The sequence below is a fragment of the Centruroides vittatus genome, unplaced genomic scaffold, assembly GCF_030686945.1.
Source record: "Centruroides vittatus isolate TY-2023 unplaced genomic scaffold, ASM3068694v2 scaffold_907, whole genome shotgun sequence".
In the NCBI taxonomy this organism is placed as follows: Eukaryota; Metazoa; Arthropoda; class Arachnida; order Scorpiones; family Buthidae; genus Centruroides; species Centruroides vittatus.
This window is the reverse complement of record NW_027122720.1, coordinates 319364-343333: the sequence shown is the minus strand read 5'-3', so window position 1 is coordinate 343333 and position 23970 is coordinate 319364. Positions and strand designations below refer to the sequence as shown.

General features: G+C 34.7%; 1 long non-coding RNA gene across 1 annotated transcript; it reads left to right on the top strand.

Annotated features, from left to right (window-relative positions):
- The first annotated feature begins 455 nt into the window (after positions 1-455).
- LOC136990338 (uncharacterized) lies at positions 456-17016 on the top strand. Its single transcript, XR_010883042.1, has 6 exons — positions 456-673; positions 4608-4670; positions 5472-5556; positions 12979-13032; positions 15582-15672; positions 16927-17016. It is a non-coding gene; the product is annotated as an uncharacterized lncRNA (long non-coding RNA).
- The last annotated feature ends 6954 nt before the right edge of the window (positions 17017-23970 follow it).

Genomic DNA, 23970 nt, shown 5'->3' with positions numbered 1-23970 from the left:
CGTGTTATACGGGACTTTTACACGGAACGGACTATGGCTATCAACTAGACGCTCTTTTTAATCAATATATATACGCGCGCTATAAAATTATACAAACATTAATAAATTTAAAAAATTCTTTAAAAATAATTTCATTATAGAGTCATAAATACAACTTCCATTTTATAATTTGATTATAAACGGACGAATGTTTTCTTTTTTAATTCCGAAAAAAAAATTGCGTGGCATGATATCGATTGTTGTCGATACTAGCGACCTCTCATTATATATATATAATATATATAATTTTATAACCGAGCAAATATTACATTATAATTTTAAAGTAATAATAATAATATTATTAATAATACAAACAATTTTAGAATAATAAATATGAAGTAAGTACGATCTAAATATATTACAAATTTATACACCGAACTGGCAGCACTGTTACGTTTGTAGCGCGCAAATTTAGAAAAAAAAAATGGAGGAATGTTGTTGAAAAAATTAATGTTTTTTTGTGCTTATGAATTACTGCTATGCGAAAAATACGTAAAATACGTAAGAGCGACGAGAAATTTCGTATTTAAAGGGAATTTAACGCTCGATACGATGATCAACGTTCAGATTAAGTTATTTAGAGACGAAACAGGCGGGGAAAGGATTTAAAATCCGCAACATGGTCCCTTTAAAGGTAAACTGTGTGTTAAAAAAATTGTATTATTGTCGTCGTAATGTGCCGAGACCAAGCTTATTTTAACGTTTGTTTAAGTATCTGGTGCAAGAATACTCCAATTTTAAGTAATTAAGTTATAAATTAAGCTTAAAATTTATATAATTTTACAGACCTTTACTAAATATTGATTTTTCTGTGTAAAGAAAAAAGCACAGTAAAAAATTAGTCAGTTTCCTTTCACTGTTAATAAAATTAATCAGTTTCCTCCATTGTTAAAGAAATTAGTCAATTTCCACACGTGTTATTTGTTTACTTCACTTTATCGTTTTTTAAAATAAGATAAGCTTAATTTGATTTTAACAAATATATGGAAGATATTTTAGCTTATAATTGTTGTTTCATTTTTATTGTGTGAGTGTGTTTTTTATTCTCTTCGGCATCGGTAAGAAAATCAGTATTGTGATTGATATTATTAAAATTATCACAAAAAATCTTTATAAAGCATGATTTAATGTTATATGTGTCAAGTATTGATGCCGTTCTTTGCACATGGATCTTTAATTACTGTTTAAAACAAAACGTCGGATTAATTAGCTTTATGACTGAATTATAACTCTAGTCCTGCCGGCAACGAGTGGGTAAAACCACCGAATGCCGATAGTTGGTTGTGAGTTTGTGTCTTGCCAGTGGAGTTTTCTACATTTTTGACACATTTGTAACACTGAAATAGGGACCAGTTTCTCAAAAGATCTCCCGGGCGTGTGTTGCATTGCCAGATACCAATAAAACTGACTGAATTACAATTCTTGGGTTGTATTTACGTCTTGATTATTTTCCGCACATCCTTTGAGCTATTTCGTTGCTTATCTGGGATTTTGAGGATACGAGTGATGTTCGAGGCGGATTTGGGTGGATTTCGGGTGCTCTCTGCCCCGTCGTTTTCAGAGAATGTTACTCGGATATTTTAGAATTACTTTAGTTGCCCAATCTTATCTAACTGAGATCGTGCAATATGTGTTATATTTATTTTTATTATAAAGTAAAAAACTGATTGATTTGGTATAGGGGTATTGCTGCACCTTAAGGCCCCTGGATGAACCCCGAAAGCGATTCGAGCGAATTAAATTAATATTTGTTGTTATGTTGTAGATACACATTCGATTAAACATTTTCAAACCGTATTAAAACTTCGTCAAATGATGTCAAATATAAAACAATTGCATTTGTCTTGTTACTATAAGATATAATCAAACTACATATGCTATATTCTTTTAAATGCTTTGATCTTTTTAATTTCTTAATATATATATTGAATAAAATGTTTTGCCATTTATCTAGTAACTATATTATGTAATTTGTTTGGATACGGCAATGTGACGTGGGTGATCTGATGAATGGGGATGCCACCTGGGAGATGGCACTTTCTTTGGAAACTTGCCCCCTATTTAGGTGTTAATAGTAGTATGCATTTTGAATTTTCCCAATTCTTCCTTAGTTATTGTAAAAAACAGGTGTTATTTAATTTACAATTATTACAATATCTTTGTAAGAAACAATAAGATGAAATTAATAAAATATTTCAAGCTTAAGTTATCTGATTAGTTTATAACTTAATTAACTAAAGAGAAAAAGTAATTGTTATCGAGTAGAAGAAAGTTGCACTCAATGAAAAACTATTTTTAGAAATGCAATCAACAGATCAAAATCTAGAATGTTTAGATATGTATGTATTGATGATTATTATATTATTTTATAAAAGTTAATATCTAATTACTGTAAAACCCTGATTATTCGAGGGCTTATTAACTGAGATTCCTCATTATCTGAGAAATATTTAAGTGAAAACTGTACTTTCCTTATAATTTATAAAAGCTTTCTGTGAAGGAATTGAGTATATAAATACTGTAGTACTTTTAATTTTAACTGTGTCAAGTGAGTGACTTTTTAAACTCTCTGCTCTGCGGGCATGAAGAGGGTCTTTTTTTCTATGCCTATGAAAGGTTTGGCAATTTGTTTCTACTACCTTTTATCATTTGACTTCCAAGTTGTGTAGAAAATGATGTAAAAAGTATTCTTTTATATGATTAAAATCACTAAAGAATAAAGAGGTTTAAAAATGCATATGTTTCATTTCAGTTTTCATTTATCCGAGTTAGTGTCGGTTCACATTACCTCAGATAATCGGAGTTTTACGGTATATCTTTACTTCAAATAGTTTTGCTTTCTGTAGAATTTTATTGTAGATAATATTTCAAAATGTGTGAAAATTTTCAGACAGTTTATACAGAGCACATATTTTTGTTAATATTTTTAATCAGTCAGTCGGTACACGAATGACAAAATCATATCTTCTGGCTATGATTTAAAACACATAAGTCACATTCAGATTAGAACACTGGTTTGTCCTAAAGTGCTCTACTCGCCCTAAACTACACTGAATTAAAAGCTAGTGCTTATGGGGGTGAACTTGTCTCGCTCAAAATGCCAAAAACTTGAATGCCTACCAATTTTACAGTTGCCAATACAAACAAATTTAGTGCTATTCAGTGTACAAATTCAGTGATTATAGACAGTTTCAAGTCAGTAGTATCATTAAATACTTAAATATTATTGAGTAATAATGAATAATATTTTGTTCTTATTATTTAGCTACTGCTCTATAAAGCTCTATTTTGCTATTTCTATGAGTGTAGTGAATTCTATGTTGTATTGTAACTTGAACAATCTTTTGGACAGTTGCCATTGCTTGAAAATATATAATAATTTGTTTTCTTATTTTTGATTAAACGTTTCTTTCAGCTTAAACATCAAATTAAATTTTAATGAACATTTCAAACATTCAAATATTAGAGTTGTGTGTGTATAATGTGAGAGTAATGTAATTGTTTAAATTAAAGTTGAAAAAATTAAGAACAGACAGAAAAACTTTGCCGAAATGGAACAAAGGCTCTATGTTACTTATCTACTGTTCACAAAAATATGTGAAGCTGCAATTCTCCATGAGCAATTCAACAAAATAAAGTTAAAATAAATTCCCGTATTTGTTGTACACTTCTATAGTGTAATTCTTTATTGAAGAAGTTACATTCATTCTAAGTATACACGTAATTTATATTACGAGGGGAGTCCAATATTAAAGGCACAGGCCAAAATTACACTAACATTTATGATTAAAGAATATATTTAATACATTTCACAAAAACTGCATACTTTTGTTTATTTCTCGACATAATCTCTGTAAATGTTGAGACATTTATCCCAGTATGACACAAGTTCGACATCCCTTCACGATACTGTTGCTTGTCAAATTGCTTGAAGTAGTCCAGAACGGTGTTTTCCAATTCCTTCTGATCCACAAAGCGTTTCCCTGCCAAAAATTTCTTTAAAGGTCTGAAGAAATGAAAATCCAATGGGGGGCTAAATTTGGACTATATGGAGGATGTTGCAGGACCTCCCAATTCTGCTGTGCCAAGTACAGTTTGGTTTGACATGTGGAGTATGGACTACTTCAAGCAACTTGACAAGCAACAGAAATGTGAAGGGATGTTTAGTGTTACGCCGGGATAAATCCCTCAATGTTTACGGCAATAATGTTGAGAAACAAACAAAGGTATGGCGTTTTCGTGAAATGTATTAAATAGTTTCTTTAATTATAAATGCTAGTGTAATTTTGGCCTGTATCTTTAATATCGGACTCCCCTCGTAGAAGAAATAATGAAGAAATATATATATTTCTTCATTGAACTAATATTAATTGTACATTTTCTTCTTGATATGACTAAATCAATTCAAATAAATAAATATTGAATTGATCAAATAATATGTATTTTTAATTTGATTAATAAGTTTATTAATAATAATTGAATTTGATGGTAAAGATAAGCATGTTATCATCTCTCTCTTTTAATTTAATCATTAAAATAATTATTATTCATCAATTTGATTAATTTAGAAACAAGTGGAGGAGAACAGTTTGAAGACAGATTGAAAATCTATAATGTCTGCAAACTAAAAGGTACGTTACTGAGTATGCTTTTGAAGCCACTCTGCATTAGAACTTTTTTAAATTATATAAATTTTGATATAAATTTTACACACATTTTCTTCTATTCCGAGTAAAAATGCTTAGTCTGCAGATTTGTAATTACGATCTGCTTGTGGTATGGTGGAATCCCATTTTAATGTTATTCAATTTAACGTTTACCAAGATTATGCATTCGTTTTTAATTATCGTCGTCTCCGTTTCTGTATTAAGACAATAAAATTCAGACTTATTTTAAGGAAACATTCTTTTTAATTGCACACCCAAATGCGATTTGATATAACATTCACTGGATAAAAAGGTATTGGATGATTTTTGTCTTCCAATTTTTTGTTTTCTGCACTGTCTATAAGCAAAAACAAGACTGGATTAAAGATTGAAATATAACCACATGATTTTTGAACGATCCATTTTATGTGTCGTCACGCATTGATTTGCTGATAAGATCCGAATGATGTACGAAAGAATAGCACGATTTTCGAACAATCTGATTGAAATATTTGCACACCCACCGATTAGTGGAGACAATTGCTATATGAATATGTGTAAATTCTGGTGTTTGAGAGGGATGGAGGAATACTTTCCACGTGTTGGGGAAAGTATCATCATCTTTGAAGTTGATAACCTTTTTATCCTGCTTGCTTATTGATAATGAAAGTTACTAAGTATAACATTATTTTTTAATACAAATTTGAATATGACAATATGAAAGGTAGTTTTTTTTTCTTAAAATCTTCATTTATTAATGGAATTATTATTATTACTCTTTTCTAGAAATGGTGGTGTTGTCTAGAATTCTGTTTAGCAGTAATTTATTGCTAAATATCAGAAATGCAAGAGAGTCTTCCCATTTTAACATGTAAGTATGAAATTATATATTTAAGATTTGGTAAATAAAAATGTAATGGTGTTTGTGAAATTTCTTAAATTTTCCACTATTGTATATGAAAATTGAATTATCTATGTTTGGCTCTATGAACATGGTATTATCATTTGATTAATTAAATAATTTAGGACTTAGTTTAATAAATCTAGGACTTAGTGTACTGTAAGATTAAAATTTAATATCTAACACTGGAAAATATCAAGTGTTATAATGTAATTGTAAACTCTTTACTGGTGTATTAAGTCATTAAAGCCAAACAATTGCCAGATTAAATTAGTTTAATCCTGAAATCATTTGGATTTAATATAACTATCAGGCTTTGAGATATTTATATTTTTATTAAGTTATTTAATATGAATTGTTGGATTTATCAGACAGTGGCCTAGCGAACATAACTGGCGCCCGGTGCCCCCTTCTCCTCCAGAAACACATATAGTTTGTCTTGGAGACCATTTGGGCATCCCTCTATGAGTGGCGCCCGGTGCATGATACACCCACTTGCACTCTCCTCTCTACGCCACTGTTATCAGAGAGGAATGAAAATATTGTTTTTTTTAATTTCAAACAAGTAATTGTCAAAATAGGCAATGCATGTGTGTGTGTGTGCATGTGTGCATAACAAAAGCTTTTTTAATTAAGACTAGAATACAATGGTTCAGAAATATAGACAAACTGTGAATTTAGTACATCACTTTTATTAAGGTGTGGACTCCGCAAGCACGTGGTTTGCGGGTATGAAAGGAAGTGGAAATGAATAGTCGGTAGAAGCGTATAGATAAACAAACAAAGGTTTATTAATTACACACACAAAAAGGGGGAATTGATCGCCTGATTTAAACAGGCAAACAGCGTTCTTAACAAAATTAAGGATGACAATAACACTAAGATTACAACAGTAATTAATCGCGAGACTAAAACTAATACGCGATTAAACCTTAAAAAACTATACAAACATTTACAAGATGGTAGATACCGTCGCCGTATTTCGTGGGACACGTAGTTACGAAATGAGATTCTTCTCGCTGGTTCTTGTCTTTTCTTTTTCTTCCTGATCGGCTGCTCTGCTTCGAATCCTTTCTCTCGTCTCGTCACCGCTCCAGATCCCCGATCCACGAAAGAGAAGAATGAAAAATGCCTCGACACGTGGAAGTCATCCCTTTATATCTCCCACCATCCGGGAGCTTTTTCTTTTCCTCCCACGTGACCCTCCAAATAGCCAATCAAAAACCACGGCACAGCAATGACGACAACAGACGGTACGGTACACAACAAAATGGCCGTGCGTTACATCTAAAACCCGATACAACAACATATACGCGACGCGACATAAACGAAAAAACAAACATATAAATAGAACAATCGAACAAAAAAAAAAAATAAATAAATAAATATATACATATAATTAATAGCGGCGAAGCGCTACATATCTCCCCTCGGAGACGATTAACTACCGTAGTGTAGCCTACGGAAGTCAATCTCACGATGCCTTAGGTTGTACGGTCGCTTGCTTATGCCTTCGTCAGCGCTATTCCCCTGCGGAACGTCGTTACCAACACCCTTTACCCTAACATCACTGCTCCTCAATCTCCTGTTCCATCTCCCATCTTGACCCTCCTCTTCATCCTCTATTTCATGATCGCTAGGTTGCCTTTTTCCTCCCCTTTTTCTCTCCCCACGCCTAGTTTTTTCTACCGGTTCACCGTAGCACATCTTTATACGGTCAACATGGACAGTCTCCCTGTCTTTGAAGTTACACCCTTCTACGCAATACGTAGTCGGGTTCACGACTCTAATGATGCGGAAGGGTCCTTTGTATTTATCCGCGAATTTATTTTTCTTTCCCCCCTTCTTTCTCACCCAGACCTTTTGTCCTACTAAAAACTTCTCCAATTTTCGCCCCTTACTCCCGTATTCTCTTCTTTTCTCGTTAAATTTGGTAGCGCGTTTCCCTGCCGACTCCCTTAGAGCACGAAGTTTTGTGATGAGAAACGTCCTACGCTCGTCAGTCGTGCTTTCATCGACGTGTTGTTCGAAATTTGGAATGCGGGGATCTATTCCATATAACAGGAATGCAGGCGACTCGCCAATTGCCAAGTGGTGCGAATTATTATAAGCGAAGCAGGCCGGATAAATCATCTCATCCCATTCCGCCCCTCCTCTCTCCGAGGACTTTGATATCATCTCTATTAGCGACTTGTTAACTCTTTCACATAACCCGTTTGAACACGGTCTGTAGGCTGTAGTAATGTTTCTCTTGATCCCAAGCCACTTACAACAATCGGAGAACAGGGACGAAAGAAAATTCGTCCCCCTATCCGAGATAATAGTTTCGGGTGCACCATAACGACAGATTATTGAGTTAAAGATAGCATTGCTAACCGACCACGCAGTTTGATCTCTTAAGGGGTGAATCTCTACAAATCTCGTGAAAATATCGATCATCACAAGGATAAAGCTATTCCCTTGACTCGTCGTATTAAGGGGACCTATGATGTCGACGGCGATCTTCTGAAAAGGGGCATTAGCCACCTCATTCTCCTGAAATGGGGCCTTTCCCTTATGAATATTGTGCCTCTGACACTTTTCACAGGTCCTAACCACTTCCTCTACTTTATCCTTTAGGTTTCTGACATAATAATGCTTTTCGATGCTCATCATCGTCTTCCGTACTCCCCAATGCCCCGACAGATTATTATTATGAATAGCCTTGATTAACTCCTTGGAAATGTCTTCCCCCACGCAGACCTGGTTGTGATACTGATCGCGCGCCCTGAAATAACTTTGCCTATATAGGCATTCGTCCACTACTATATACTGTGGCATCTTACTCCTTATGCCGTTACCATCAGGAGTTCTCATTAAATCCCGTTTAATAGGTCCAAAAAATTCGTCTCTGTCTTGCGACAAACGTATTTCGTACCTATCAGGGATAACAAATTTCGTGGCCCCTACCTCAACGTGATATACCCCATTAACGTTCCTTGACAAAAAGTCCGCCACATTATTATTCACGCCCTTAACGTGCTGCACCTCGATGTCATAATCCATGAGCTCCATCACCCATCTGATTAAGCGATTGCTTCCGTTTTTGATGTTACTAAGAAAGACCAAAGGCTTGTGATCGGAGAGAATTATTGTCCTTTGCCCCAAGATTAAAAACTTAAAATGCCTCAGGGCCATGATTATGGCCAAACACTCCTTTTCTATGGTCGAGTAATTAAGTTCAGCTCCCTGAAACCTCTTACTGAAGTAGCCGATCGGTACTAAGCCCCCTTCTCTGCGTTGCTCTAGCACTGCAGCAGCCGCTATCTTAGAAGCATCGGTGTGTAAGAAAAAGGGTTCATTAAAATTAGGGTGTGCTAATAATGGCGGTGTGGCGATGGCTTCCTTCAACTTTTCGAACCCTTGCTGGCACTCCAGACCCCACACAAATTTTTTTCCCTTCTTTGTTAACTCGGTAAGCGGTGCGGCCAGGTCAGCAAAGGATGGTATAAAATTTCGAAAAAACCCTACCGCGCCAAGGAAACTGCGGACACCTTTCACGCTCTGGGGCGCCCTCACCATTCTTATGGATTCGATGTTACTTGGGTCCGGACGTACTCCCTCCCTACTAATTATGTGCCCTAGATAACTTACTTCTTCAGCTAATATCTGGCATTTTTTTGGGTTAAGTTTAAGGCCTTCGCTATTCAGGGTGCTGATAACGCGATCGAACAAATCAAGGTGGTCCTCTAATGTTTGGGAAAACAAAACGATGTCGTCTTGAAAGACGAAGCAAGAGTTCCCTACGAACTTAGCCAGGATTTTCGTCATGACATATTGAAAAAATCTCCCACTGTTCTTACCCCCTTGAGGCATCCGGCAAAGTTGGTATTTGCCCCAAGGTGTGGAGAACGCGAAAACATGCCTTACCCTGGGATCCAAGGGGATCTGAAAATAACCCGCCTTAAGGTCTAGAACCGAAAAATATTTATTCCCATTAAGCTGAGACAATATGTCATCGATCCTAGCCATCGGAAAAACCTGCGTTTTCGTTATTTCGTTTACCTTCCTCAGATCCAGAGTGACGCGGAGCTCGCCAGAGTCCTTCGGAACGACGTGTATCGGGGAGTTCCACTCTGACGTGCTCTCCTCGCAAATTCCCGCCTTCAGGAGATCATTAATTTGTCTTTTGAGGGCAGGCAAGTAGCTGTATGGGATACGGTATTGCTTAACTTTTATCGGACACTCAGACGTCAATTCAAGGGAGTGCACGTGATCTTTGGTCCCCGATAACTCTGAAACTTCGTTAGCCACAGCGTTTGGATACCTTTTTAACACATCAATCACCCTTTCCTTAACCTTCTCCTCAAGGTGATCCAACTTCCATAACTCCGTCTTATCACCTAGCTCAGTGTTTATATTAATGGAGAAATCCCCACTTCCCCTCAGGTTCGTACTATTCACAACTACTCTGATGCCAGTCAGCAGCTCTGGGTGTTGGCAAATAACATCCATGCCGAAAATTAAGTCATAGTCCGTCCCCTTTGGAAAACTCAAACTAGGAGCCTTAACACATACCCTACACCCGTTCTCGAATCTACAATCGATAATTACAGCCTCATCACTTCTCAGGAGAGCACCTGACATTCCGCTTATACAGGAATCATTAAACACAACCCAGTTTCTATTCTGTTTTCTTATATTTTCAGCTAGCTCGTCTCTAATAACGGTCCTTTCCGCGCCCGTGTCGACTAGGCAAGTAACCATGGTACCTAACATTAGACCTTCGATTGTCGGTAACCCGCGCCTGGATAATTGGATCCTCGTGGTCAGTTCCAATCTCACGCTCTGGCCATCTGTCTGACCTCCCAAATGGCCCTCCATTAGTTTAAATGCCTACGCTTATTGCACTGTCTAGCCAGGTGCCCCTTCTCCCCGCAAGCATAGCATCTTCTCTCATTGCTCCACTTTCTATCGGGATTCCCATTTCCCTTCATACATCCTGTTAACGATGCGACCGACTCCGTCAATGCCCGTATTTGACCCTCGAGCTCTGCAATACGGCTGTTCACGCCATCCTCTTTCTCAGAGGACGAAACCTTATGTTCTGAATTCGTGCACACCTCGCTCATTATTTTCCCTTTTCCGCAAGCCGCCTCAATCTCCTCCTCTTCCTCTGCCCTACATATCGCTTGGTCCAAGGTGTCCGGATGTTTTTGCATTACCTGCCTCCGGATGTCAGTGGCCAAACCTCTCAAAAAACACTCTTTCACAGCGTTATCCCGGAGCGTGGCCAAGTTGCTGTTATGAGCCACGGCGCGCGAGAACAAAGACCTTATGCGGATTCCGTACTCACAGACTTTCTCTCCTCTCTTTTGGGCTATTTTTAGGACTTGACTGAAAGGATCTTGTTCTTTGTCCCTCCGATCGAAGCATTTAATGAGACCCCTCTTTATTTCGTCGTAACTCGTGATGCCTTGGTCCCTTAGGTCAAAAAACACCGACAGCGGTTCACCCTTAAGCCTGGCCTGAACCACGGTTACTTTGACTTGCTCCTCCCAACCTGCGAGAGACGCCACGTTTTCCACCGTTTGAAAGAAGCGACATATATCCAAAACATCGCCTGGCGAATTCGTAAAGCATGGGATCATCCCCATGAACCCGGTAACAATAGGGACATTACTGATCCCCTCCATTGCCAATCCGGATGATACTACAGTATGGCTTTCCATAAGGAAAAGAAAAAAATTTTCAAACCCGAAGATGTGCAGCGCAGCGACGAATACGTTACACAAATAGTAGGGCCTGGAATGTGCGACGGACTGAACGAAAATGAAATGAGGGGATGTACGCTAAACCGACTATTCACTATCCTGTCGCGGACGCCAATGTGGACTCCGCAAGCACGTGGTTTGCGGGTATGAAAGGAAGTGGAAATGAATAGTCGGTAGAAGCGTATAGATAAACAAACAAAGGTTTATTAATTACACACACAAAAAGGGGGAATTGATCGCCTGATTTAAACAGGCAAACAGCGTTCTTAACAAAATTAAGGATGACAATAACACTAAGATTACAACAGTAATTAATCGCGAGACTAAAACTAATACGCGATTAAACCTTAAAAAACTATACAAACATTTACAAGATGGTAGATACCGTCGCCGTATTTCGTGGGACACGTAGTTACGAAATGAGATTCTTCTCGCTGGTTCTTGTCTTTTCTTTTTCTTCCTGATCGGCTGCTCTGCTTCGAATCCTTTCTCTCGTCTCGTCACCGCTCCAGATCCCCGATCCACGAAAGAGAAGAATGAAAAATGCCTCGACACGTGGAAGTCATCCCTTTATATCTCCCACCATCCGGGAGCTTTTTCTTTTCCTCCCACGTGACCCTCCAAATAGCCAATCAAAAACCACGGCACAGCAATGACGACAACAGACGGTACGGTACACAACAAAATGGCCGTGCGTTACATCTAAAACCCGATACAACAACATATACGCGACGCGACATAAACGAAAAAACAAACATATAAATAGAACAATCGAACAAAAAAAAAAAAAAAAAATAAATAAATATATACATATAATTAATAGCGGCGAAGCGCTACAAAGGTTTTCTGACAAATGCATAACAAGAAGGAAAACCTGAATTTTGTTCAGTTTTTACAGGAAATTTATCTTTGTGTTGCATCTATATACTGAAGCAAAGTTCGCTCAAAATTCTAGAATAAAGATGTAAATATAAGCAATTTTTATCAAAGGTTTGACACAAAGTGCAAATGTCTGACAAAGAAAGGATAGAATAGTTTGATTGTATTAGAGAAATGATTCTCAACACATGTTCCACAAACTTGTCGAGTGTTTAAGTTTTTATTACAAATTAATTCCAATGACTACAACATATTACCTTAGTTGTAGACAATTTCACGTTTGTTATTTTTATTCAATACACTAAAGTTTATTAGTTTATTGCTTACTTTTTCACGAGAACAGTAAACATGGAATTGCCTATTGATTTTTGAATGTATCAAGGCTAATGCTCCATGTAATAAGTATACAAATGGTGGTCCATGATCTCAGAAAGGTTGAGAACAACTGTTTTAATGTATTTTAAAAACTTTGGTGTTTGATGAAATTATATATACCTTTCAGAATTCAAACAATGGCCTCTTGAAACAAATTAAATTTGAAGTACAAGTCACCCCTGTATTTTGAAATTAGATGTCAAAGTTAATTAAATTAATTTAATTATGTTTAATGTATTTTTTGCATGTATTAAATATTCAACTTCCAGACAGTAAATTGTCTTAAAAATTATAATATATTCTGTCTGCAAAATAATGGATAAAGTATAAAATAAATGTCTAGTTTGTGCATTATATTCTGTGATATAAAACATTTTTATTGTAGGGTGATCTGGACTTGCAGATAAAGATGTTATTAACTAGTGAGATGGTCAGACTTGTAAGTAATATGTATTTTATTTATATTATAGTAATACTACTAAGCATGTTACAAGTTAAACTAATGAAGTAAATTATCTTCAGACATTATGCATTAGAATAAAACATAAATCTGAATTCAACTAAATGATTTTATTAAATTTTATTATTTGACATCTCGCGGGTATTCTAAAGTTTATTTTCTTCACTTTTACAGTTAGATATGCAGATAAATCAGAAAGTGCATTATATTTGTATTTTAATTTAGAAGTAATTGCAATTTATCTATTCTGTTTTTGTGCCTACCAGTGACCGAGTGGATGAACCACTGAACTTGGTACTTGGTTATGGATTTGTGCCTGATCAGCAGGCTGGCCACACCACGTAGTTTTGTTTTATTTGTGTTTGTAACGCCTAAATACGGGCTCGTTTCTAACCATACAGTTAATTTTTATAATTATGTATAAAACATATTGACCCCTTTTTAAAAGAATTGTCTTGTTTTTATTTATAAATGTATATATTATTATCTAAATTTTTATTATTTTATTGCGCATCTCTGATAATTCGCAAACTTTTCCAGGTGCGTCGGAATTTGAATTCACGAGAGTTTACCGTCCTAGTTAAATTAGTTACTGTCCATATTCTCAATCAAGAATTAAGAGTTTGAGGAAGTTAACCAATTACCATTCATGTTACTTTACATATGTGTTTATTGTTTAATTTTCAACTCTGATCTTGATACTTGGTTGTAAATATAGACATTATTTGTATGTATTAGTACTAATTTTTCAAACACTAAATAAAAAATACTTTACGAAAAAAGTATAGGTTTAAATTCTTTACTTACGCAATGAATAAGATGGATAAGAAAAAGATGTAGAGAGATTTAATTAGAATTTTAAATATACATTTGGATGATGATAATTTGAAAGCTGTGTTGTAGTAAGGACATTAGTTGTATGAAGTTCAGATTTTAGCACAATGACAAGTAAAGGTTCATTGAGTTATTTCATTGAGTAGTTTCATTTGACAAAAGTGAAGATGATGTAACCAGGGAGCAATACACTAAAAATTGTTATGAAATTATTTGAGACTGTGATGGCTGTTAAACACAAATTTTGTCTTGTTTACGGTTCCAGAAAGATACCTAAGTGCAGTTGTGTATTGGTATTGTGCTTTTGAAGAAATGACATTATTCATAAGCATGATCCTGAGGAAGAAGCTTGTGTTTCACTGCATTAGTGAGTGGACTGAGAAAAAGTCTGTGATGGTTGTCCTTGGACGACTATCATAGATGTATCCTCAGACCACTAACTAGACTTTTCTTATGCTGCATGCAAACCAGTGCATTCTTGATGTTATCTGAAAATTTACTCATATTGCTTACAGTATGTACAAGCACTATGGGTACATTTTCAAGTAATATTGAACAATATGTTTTGTGAAGCAGTGTCAACTCCAAGGCTAATTATCATAGACTTTTCCTCGGGCTACTCACCAATGTAATGGAAACTTCTTTTTCAGGATCATGTTTATGACTATTTGAATGTGACTTTATGATTGATCCTATTTCTTCAAATATTTGCATATTTACATACTAATACAATGTGCAACTGTACTTAGGCGTGTTCCTGAAACTGTAATGTGATAAAATTTGTGTCAGTCTGAAACTTTGCATGCCAAAAGATATGCTTAGTGCATTTCTCTGTGGTCAGTACCATTCTCAATTTGTCATGTGATGAAACTACCCAACAAAACTCACTCTTTGCCTCTTCATTACAGCAGAATTTGAACTTCCTATAGCTCGGTGTTTCTCAACGGGAGCGATATCGCACCATGTGGGCGTTTTTCCATGTTGGGGGGTGATTATAAACAATTTATATTTTGGGGCGAAAAACAATTTTCTGAGCGATATAGGAAAACATTATATTAAGAATAATTAGATATTTTATTTGTTATATCATACAATAATGTAATATCACAAACATTAAGAATACAATAATTGAACTAAAAAGAGAGGTGTTCACAAGCACAGATGAATTTTGTGTCCGTTTCACATATGTCCAGTCTGAAAGGTGGGAACCTTTCTCTCCTCTCTCCCCTGACCAAGCTATCTCTTTCCCTTTGTGTGACCCCTCAGTTCTCTGAATTCTAGACAATTGCAGATGTGGAGTTAATGGGGAGGGGTGCTAATGAGTAGCAGATTTTTAGACTCTGCTTACAAATAATTAAACAAATAACATTATACTAGTCACTAGTCTATTCAATGCAATACGAATTTGGTATTAGCCTCGGCCCTCGGCATCAAATTTTTGAAGTGAAGGGGGCAATACCACGTAATGGTTTTATCGAAGGGGGCGACAATTTGTTACAGGTTGAGAAACACTGCTATAACTGACGTGTTTATTATGACACAGCTTTCAAATTATCCGTGTCCAAATGATCACCCTGTATATTTTTTACTAATCAAGCTAAATGATATTGTTATTATTTATATTAACGAAGAATATTTCTATCCAGAAATGAATTTTGAAGATATGTTAATTTATGTTCTGTTTATTCATTTAGTGCTATCAAATATCAAGTCAGAAGAACCCAAGAAAGAAGAAGCAGTTAGGAATTAACGCATTTGAAATGTGACAAGCTATATAAAACATAAGTAAGATTATGATACAGGTAACCTGAACTACATTAAGATTTACCTTAGTTTTTTTATCTCTGGAAGCTCTTTTATGAAATGTAATTTACTTTCATGACATAAAGATGATTTCTTATAATTCATTTTTCTCTGTGTTTCATTGTCAAATCTTTCAATTCAAAATGTTTGTTTGATTATCAATCTTTAAATTTCATACAAATATAAATTTTTTTTATCATGTGGTGGTCTTATTTTTGATAATTTTTTTATGAAATAATATTTCTTAACTTCAGAAATGAATTTATTCAACCAATTTTTCTCTGCTTTTGCACACAAATTCTACTGAATATAAAAACAAATATTAACAATATATAATTTTCTCGCCTGTCCTTTCTGCAGTCAATGTCACGTCGACCTCTTCTCGAATCATTGATGCGGCATTGGAAGATATTTTAATTAGTCATCGGTCTGTGTAAATAAACTCACGATCAGATATTACTAACTTTAAAAAATAAATCAGGTATGGAATCATCAACTATTGATTCCCTTTAAATTAATTACTAATAAAGTAGTGATAGAAAACTTAGATTGTCTCTGCATTCCTTTCTACTATTATTTATAAGTTTAGATATGCCTTTAATATGAATTTGTTAGTTTAACAGATTTATTGATGCAGCAGTTGATGTGTTCATGCATGTTTCTTCAAATATTCTGCTTCTTCTTGAATTGTTTCTCTCTCTATGATGTTTGCGCCATTTAAATTTAATTAAGATGCTTAAAGTTATATTTCGGTGTACGTTCGGATTGAATTTATTTCATTATCCGAAGCTTTTATATTATAAATTAATTATAACTTTATGCCATATTATTTAGATATTTAAGTAAGGAATCCATATAGCAAAATATATATAAAATAGATCTGTTTCTGATATTTATGTATTTTTTACAGATCTCCAGAAGAATATGGATATTTTGCTATGTAAACACATTGTAAGAATAAAAAAAAACTAGCAAAAATTTCTATTATTTCAGGAATTTCCTGGAAGTTGGATTAAGAATCTCTGTTCGGATACAGAAGACAGAAAATATATAATTTTTAACTAGGAGGAATTAAGAAAATATGTAGTCTTGCAAACATAACAAATATATATTTGATTACAAAAAAATATTCTGTAAAATATTATTAAATAGTGTTCAAATTAAAATAGATTATTTATAATAGTTTAGAAATTATACACAAAGTCCAAACAGTAATCCAAAAATATTACATTTTAGGTGGTGTCAAATTTAAAAGGAAGAAAGGAATTTATCACTGTAGAAGTTGCAGCAAAGAGTTTACTGCTAAAAGAAATTTGATAATTCATCGGAGGATACACACGGGAGAAAAGCCTTTTGTCTGCCACATCTGCGATAGGAGGTTTAATCAAATGGGCAATTTGCAGACTCATATTAGGGTTCACTCGGGAGAGAAGCCGTTCTCTTGCGATCAGTGCCAACGCAGCTTCACCCAGAAAGGAAATCTGATTACCCATCTCCGAATTCATACCGGCGAAAAGCCATTTAATTGCGAACTTTGTTTTCGAAGGTTTTCTGACAAGTCTGCGTTGAGAAGTCATGTAAAGATTCACACCAAAGAAAGAGAAAGTTTGATATTTCTATGAAGATTTTATGCAAAATTTGTAAAGTATTGTTTCTTTTGAAAAATGATCTACTTTGCGACTTTTTTACAGCGTAAGAAAAGCTATTGATTTTTAAAAATTAGATTATAAATTAAAATCTGTTATTTAAATTATCAGTATTTATTTAAGTTTAAACTGGAATTTAAATGGTTTTTTTGTGAGATAATTCTCCAGTTTTTTCTTATAATTTAAAATATTTTAGTAATAAGTTTTAATAAAAGAAATTTTTCCAGTTTATATACTAGAATAAGTGTGAAATATTTCAGTTTATTAACCATTAAAAAGATATACATTATAATTACAGTTACAAGTTTTTTTCTAAATATATATGAATATTTCTGAAGTATATAACAAAAATATACGCGCTCGCATATAACATAAATAATAATAATCCTTATAGCCTAATTATAGACGTATCTGTGCATAGCTATAAATTTCTATCAGAGGCTCTGTAACTATAGAACATCTTGAAAAATTTGAAATTTCAACTGTTTTCTATTCAAGCACATTCTTGGTGTTCCAAAGTATTAACTGAATAAGCTTAGTTTAGATTAAAATGATAACATTGGCTTTCGGATGGAAACATGATGTAGGAAGTAAAGGTGTTGACGTGCTGTTTTCAGGGGAGAACAGGTTCAGATCTCGGTCGGTAACCTAAATTTCTCACAGGTTGTCAATCCTGAATATGTTCGAGTATGTGATTCATTAAATTTCGGATGTTTAATAGTAAAGTTAACAATAAACACTATAAAAACTGGATGCACTAAAGTTTAATTAACTTGATATTTTATACTTTTAAACATCTAAATATAGTAAACTAGTACAATTATTTATTACGGTAATGAAAAAATTGGTAGTTACAGTAAAATTTGAATCTGTAGTTTTTGTGACAAAAATTTTCTTAATTAATTACAGTAAAAATGATTATGGTAATTGATTTCGAGATACAGGAAAATAATTAGAACATTTTCTGTTATATCTCAATTGTAAGCAAAATCATATGCAGAGAAGAATCAATCATTCTAATATATAAGAATAATAAATCAACTTTTCAGCTTTAATTTGGTAGTAAGCAGGATTGTTCGAAATAATTTTGGTGCCTGAGAGAAGTCTAAGAGCAACACCAATGTACTTACACTGTATTTGTATTTCTACAAACTTTATGATTCATTTTTATTATTCTTCAAGCAGTTGCCTCTCTGCCTCATTTATCTATGGTATTAAATGAGAGAATACATTATCCTTACTACCAGTTGAACTTAATGACTATCTAGTTACAGTAGGCAGTTACTATTCCACTGGTGAGAGTTAGCAAAAGAAATGCTTTACATGTTTTAATTTAGTAAACTTTTCTAACATTATTCCATACAGATATATTAAGCAATGGGAAAGATATTCTTAAATTCATATTAAAGAACATAAATCATTTTATAGCCATGTTACGCACAGGACCTACTACTGTACGAACCTAGCATGTGAAAAACCAGCCGTGTGTACTGCCAAACTGATAGTGTATCATTTTGGCAGTGTGCATGCTTGCTAGCCATCTAGCTGAGCACTAGGATGACGTGGTGAAAGGAAAGTGTATCACAGTGGTCACAAAAAAGGTACTTAAACTGAATTACAATCCGTTATGGGCCTGTTATGTACGTAAAATATACATAGTTCATTTATACTACAGTGTGTATCACTTGATATCAATAATTCATTATTAATGGGAGTGCAATATAGAAGACAATATACTTACTTATTCCTCTTATTTTAGTGCAAGATATTCTCAAATGAGTCAATGTACCAAGCAAGCTAAACGTTTATGAACAAACTATATCACATATGAAAGACTCAGATATATTTTAGGTGTACAATAGACAATCAACAGAAGAACTTACAGATAGTTTCTGAAATCTACATGGTAACAATGCTGAAAGTTGTACTGGAAGCACTGTATTGCTTCTTCTATAACTGAAAATGCCAATGGACTCATGAGACCTACACAATGTGGAAATCCTCAGTTATTGTGCAATGTTTTATACACAGATCTCTTGCAAGCAAGGTAAAATGTATTGAGCTACCATTTTTTTAAAATCATTTTTTATTCGAGTACGCCAATGAAATGACTATTATTTGAAAGACTACAAGGATATGGAAATAAAGAATCACGAGCTTTACTAACGCATGTAGAAATAAGAGGCTTGCATAATGAAAGTTGTCAGGAACATACATCAATTACATTATTTTCTATTACTATTTCTTGCCTTACAACAAATAAGAGTTTCCTGAAACTAAGTCAATCAACTTTGTGCAGCAAATTTGCATATATTGCTAATATTTTTCAAGTATTGAATACATTGGTGCATACCTGCAAGTCAATGAAGCACATGGTAATGCTTTGATGTGATGAAAAAACAACAAAAAAAAAAACATTTTTAAAAATTCATTGTGACAATTACATACTCTTGCTGTCTTTTAAGAAATTATATAACTTTAAGTTGTCAATGTAACCAATGATGAAATTCGAAATTGAACCAATGGTGGATTAATTCCTGAAAAGTAAAAAAATTAATTACAGTGTTTAAAGTTTATGCAGATATAATCAAAAATATTTAAATTAGCTATTAAATTAATATAAATTGAAAAATAATACTCTATGATTTTCCTAAAAATTTCAGGTGGTAAAAATCAATGTTTATTTGTACATTGCTAGAGGGGATAAGGAAGAACTATAAGCAACTGATTTCTTGGGTGTAATTGACCATAACAAATTAAAATTTCAAAAGGTATATGGATAAGGATCATGCAGGATTAAGTGGCGGAAACATTGGAACATATCTCAAATACATTTTTCATTTTTGACTCTGCTCTTTGGGCATGGAAGGCATTTTAATTATTGTGGATTCTATAACATATCTGATCCATCCTGGGTATGTCTGTCCCCATCCTCCTCCATTGTGTTGCTCACTTAGATTCTGACCTGGATCCCTCCCTACTGATGTAGTAGCTTCAGCAGAAGATACTGAAACAACTTAATAACAGACTGAACTCAAGAGACAGTTAAGTACCTTAACATCTGCAAAGCGGTCCATACTTTTTGATATAACTTGTCTGAAAATATGTTTACAAATTTGTTTTATTATTATTTTTTATTAAACATGATAACAATGACTTATTAAATATAATAATAAATATTGTTAAATATTCTTCATGTATTCGGCTCACTGGCGGAAAGGTTTCCGAGAGCCATTTTCCAACAAGACAACGCTCGACCACACACAACAAGGGTGTCACGGGACTGCCTCCACCATATTGCCACACTCCTGATTTGTCACCAGTCGAACACGTCTGGGATCGCCTACGATACCAAGTTGGACAGCCTAGGAATTGGTCGAACTAGAAAACCATTTGCAGCAACTGTGGACCGAGATGCAGCAGGACACCATACAACACCCGTATGCCTCCATGCCCTTATCGCATCGTGTATTCACGCTAGAGGTGACCCAACAGGGTAGTAGAACCTGCTTTCATTTGCAATTTTTCCTGCGATAAATGATCTTTCATTTTTAATCACTTATATCACTGTTACACTCACGCATACAATTTCGTTCAATTCCTACAACTCCTTAGTACGCTAATTTTTGTGGCAATGGGTGTATCTAAGTAGATATTTGCATTTTCTCTCATGTTATCGGTGTTACAATTTTATATTTATGATGCCCATCTCTCTATTTAAGCTGTCCATATTGCCATGTCATATTCATCATTTATTTTTATGGCAACAATGGACGATCTGCCAAGAGGAAGGATACTTTTGGGAAGACTTTCCTATTTAAATGCTAAAAGCGAATAAATCTGAAAACCTCATGTGGTCAGATCCTTTGTGAGGCGTGAACCCACAACAAACTTGTGTTTAGTGCAATATATATGGATGGATTAGTAAATCCCATTTGTACATATTCTATGAATATCAAAAAATTAAACATTAAAAATAATACCTTTGTTCTGTTTTTGTTTAATTTTATGTGCTGAAAATTGAATATTTTATTTTAGTAAAAATATTTAAAAATTGGACTTACGCAAAAGGGCTTTGTTACGTTTTTTCGATATGTGAATACTTTGTTCCGGTGTTCAACTTCATATTCGCAGATTACTTTGCATTTATAATTTTTAATTACCTGCGAAATGATAATTCAATTTTTATTTTTAAACTTTTGCAGAAAATTTAAATTTAATTAATGTTTCAATTAAGAAAGTAAATAAATTCTGATCTAACCTTCACTTTATAGGATTTCCAAAAAAACAAAATCTTTTTTAAACATATCTTTAGCGGGGGAATTGGATAACCGGAAGTTGTAGTGGTTAAAACTGTGGTTGTTTCAGATGAAGTTGTTGATTCAGCGGTGCTTGTAGTCATTTCGGAGGTCGATTCGGTGGGTGTAGTTCCAGTCGAAGATTCGGTGGTGCTTGTCATTTCGGAGGTCGATTCGGTGGGTGTAGTTCCAGTCGAAGATTCGGTGGTGCTTGTCATTTCGGAGGTCGATTCGGTGGGTGTAGTTCCAGTCGAAGATTCGGTGGTGCTTGTCATTTCGGAGGTCGATTCGGTGGGTGTAGTTCCAGTCGAAGATTCGGTGGTGCTTGTCATTTCGGAGGTCGATTCGGTGGGTGTAGTTCCAGTCGAAGATTCGGTGGTGCTTGTCATTTCGGAGGTCGATTCGGTGGGTGTAGTTCCAGTCGAAGATTCGGTGGTGCTTGTCATTTCAGAGGTCGATTCGGTGGGTGTAGTTCCAGCAGAAGGTTCGGTTGTCATTTCGGTAGTACTTGATTCTGCTATTTCAAATGAAGTTTTTGTACGGTTTTGTATATGCTAATTTAGTTTGCTTTAATAATTTCAGAAAAAATTAATTAATACCTGTTACAGAAGTTTCAGTCACTTCAGATGTTGTTGGGGTTTCAGAAGCTATTAAATGTAATAGACAAACATATTATTTTATTCATTTATAAGTAATAAAGCAGCATCAAATTGTTTTCTGTGAAAAATATAATTATTCCAAATGTGATTAGGGTTGACGATATTGGTGTGTCGAAAGAAATTTTCAAAAAATTACAGTATGTTTCTTCTGTAAATGAGGATTGATTAATTTTAATTACAGTCAGAGCTATCGTCTCAGCTGTTTTTAATCTGCCGTAATATTTGAATATAAAGTAATTTTGAAAAAATATATCACACTAAAATATAATTTTAAAAATGAGAAACAAAGGTGCCTAACCCCAAAATGCCCAGCTATTTCTAGTTTTGGCCTCTTGTTCTGGGGACAAAACTAGAAATAACCGGTCAAAAAAAAATTAGAGATCGAACCCGGCGGATCGAAAACTCCTGGAATTTTTGGGAGTGATTTATTTTACACCACCCGGTTGCACCCATCGTGGACTTCGCAGAACCCCCCACCAAGAATATGAAAAAGGCTTTCCTAATGCCACAAGGCGTAAGAAGCCAAAAATGAAACAGAAACAGTGGGTACAAGAAGGTCTATAGATAGGTCGACAAGACTGGTCGGCCCTTGGGGTGTCGCGGGATGGTGATAAATGCCTTAACTACTCCGACGACTATCCAGCGGCATGGTTCTACGAATATTTCTATAATATCCAATAGGACATTGCGTGGATGCATCCCTTGATGGTTCAATGGATTCCAGCCTCGTCAGACGATTGGCAGAGGCAGGAATCCAGTCTAAGAGAGCGCCCGGATGTCTGCCATTAACGATAGAATATCGACGACTCTGCCATGCCGTTGTACTCACGAACACGATCGAATCACAGAATGATGTCATCGTCTTTAGTGAAGAATCCAATTTCTGTTTTCACGCCAAAGATTAGTGTATGCAAATATGGAGGAGCAGTTAGTTATAAAGCGGAACATCAGGAGAGGTGTAAGGAAACCGGTATCTTCTTTAGTAGTGACGTGACGCATGCTGACAGCCCAGCAGTATTTGAAGAGATCATGCAATTTGTAGTGGTGCCTCTAATGTCACGCGAGCCTTCTTTTTTAGGAAACCACAAGAATGAATTTCGCTTTGATTCCAATTTTGTTGTATTAGATATGTGCTATATTGCAGACTAAATTTGATAATGGATTTTAATAATAATTAATTAGTTTCATCACTCATTATTCATGATCTATATAATCGTTATAATGAATAATGAAACTTTATTTACTTGTTATTGTTGACGTTTCTGTTGTGATCGGTTGTGTGGAAGTAGATGTCGGTTCCATTGTACTTGTTATAGTTGATGATGTAGTTTCAGCTGAAGTTGGTTCATTCGTTGTGGTTGGTGTTGGTGTTGTTGTTGTTGTAGTACTAGTTGGTTTACGAGTGCATCTTCTTCCACTGCAGTTTCTGGCTCTATCAATGTTAACGATTTCAAACTAAAGAAATAAAATTGCTGTTTTATATGCGTTGCTATGAATTTTGGAAAATTAATAATGAAAATATAATTATTTATTAAGTTAATTCATCTGTAATACAGGGTGTCCCATAGATGCACAATAGACGAAATGTAATGTAATTGAATTCTCCGTTTCAGGACAATGTTGACACGAGACAAACGGTCCATACGTAGGCCATGTAGATGAACAGATCGTGTCATT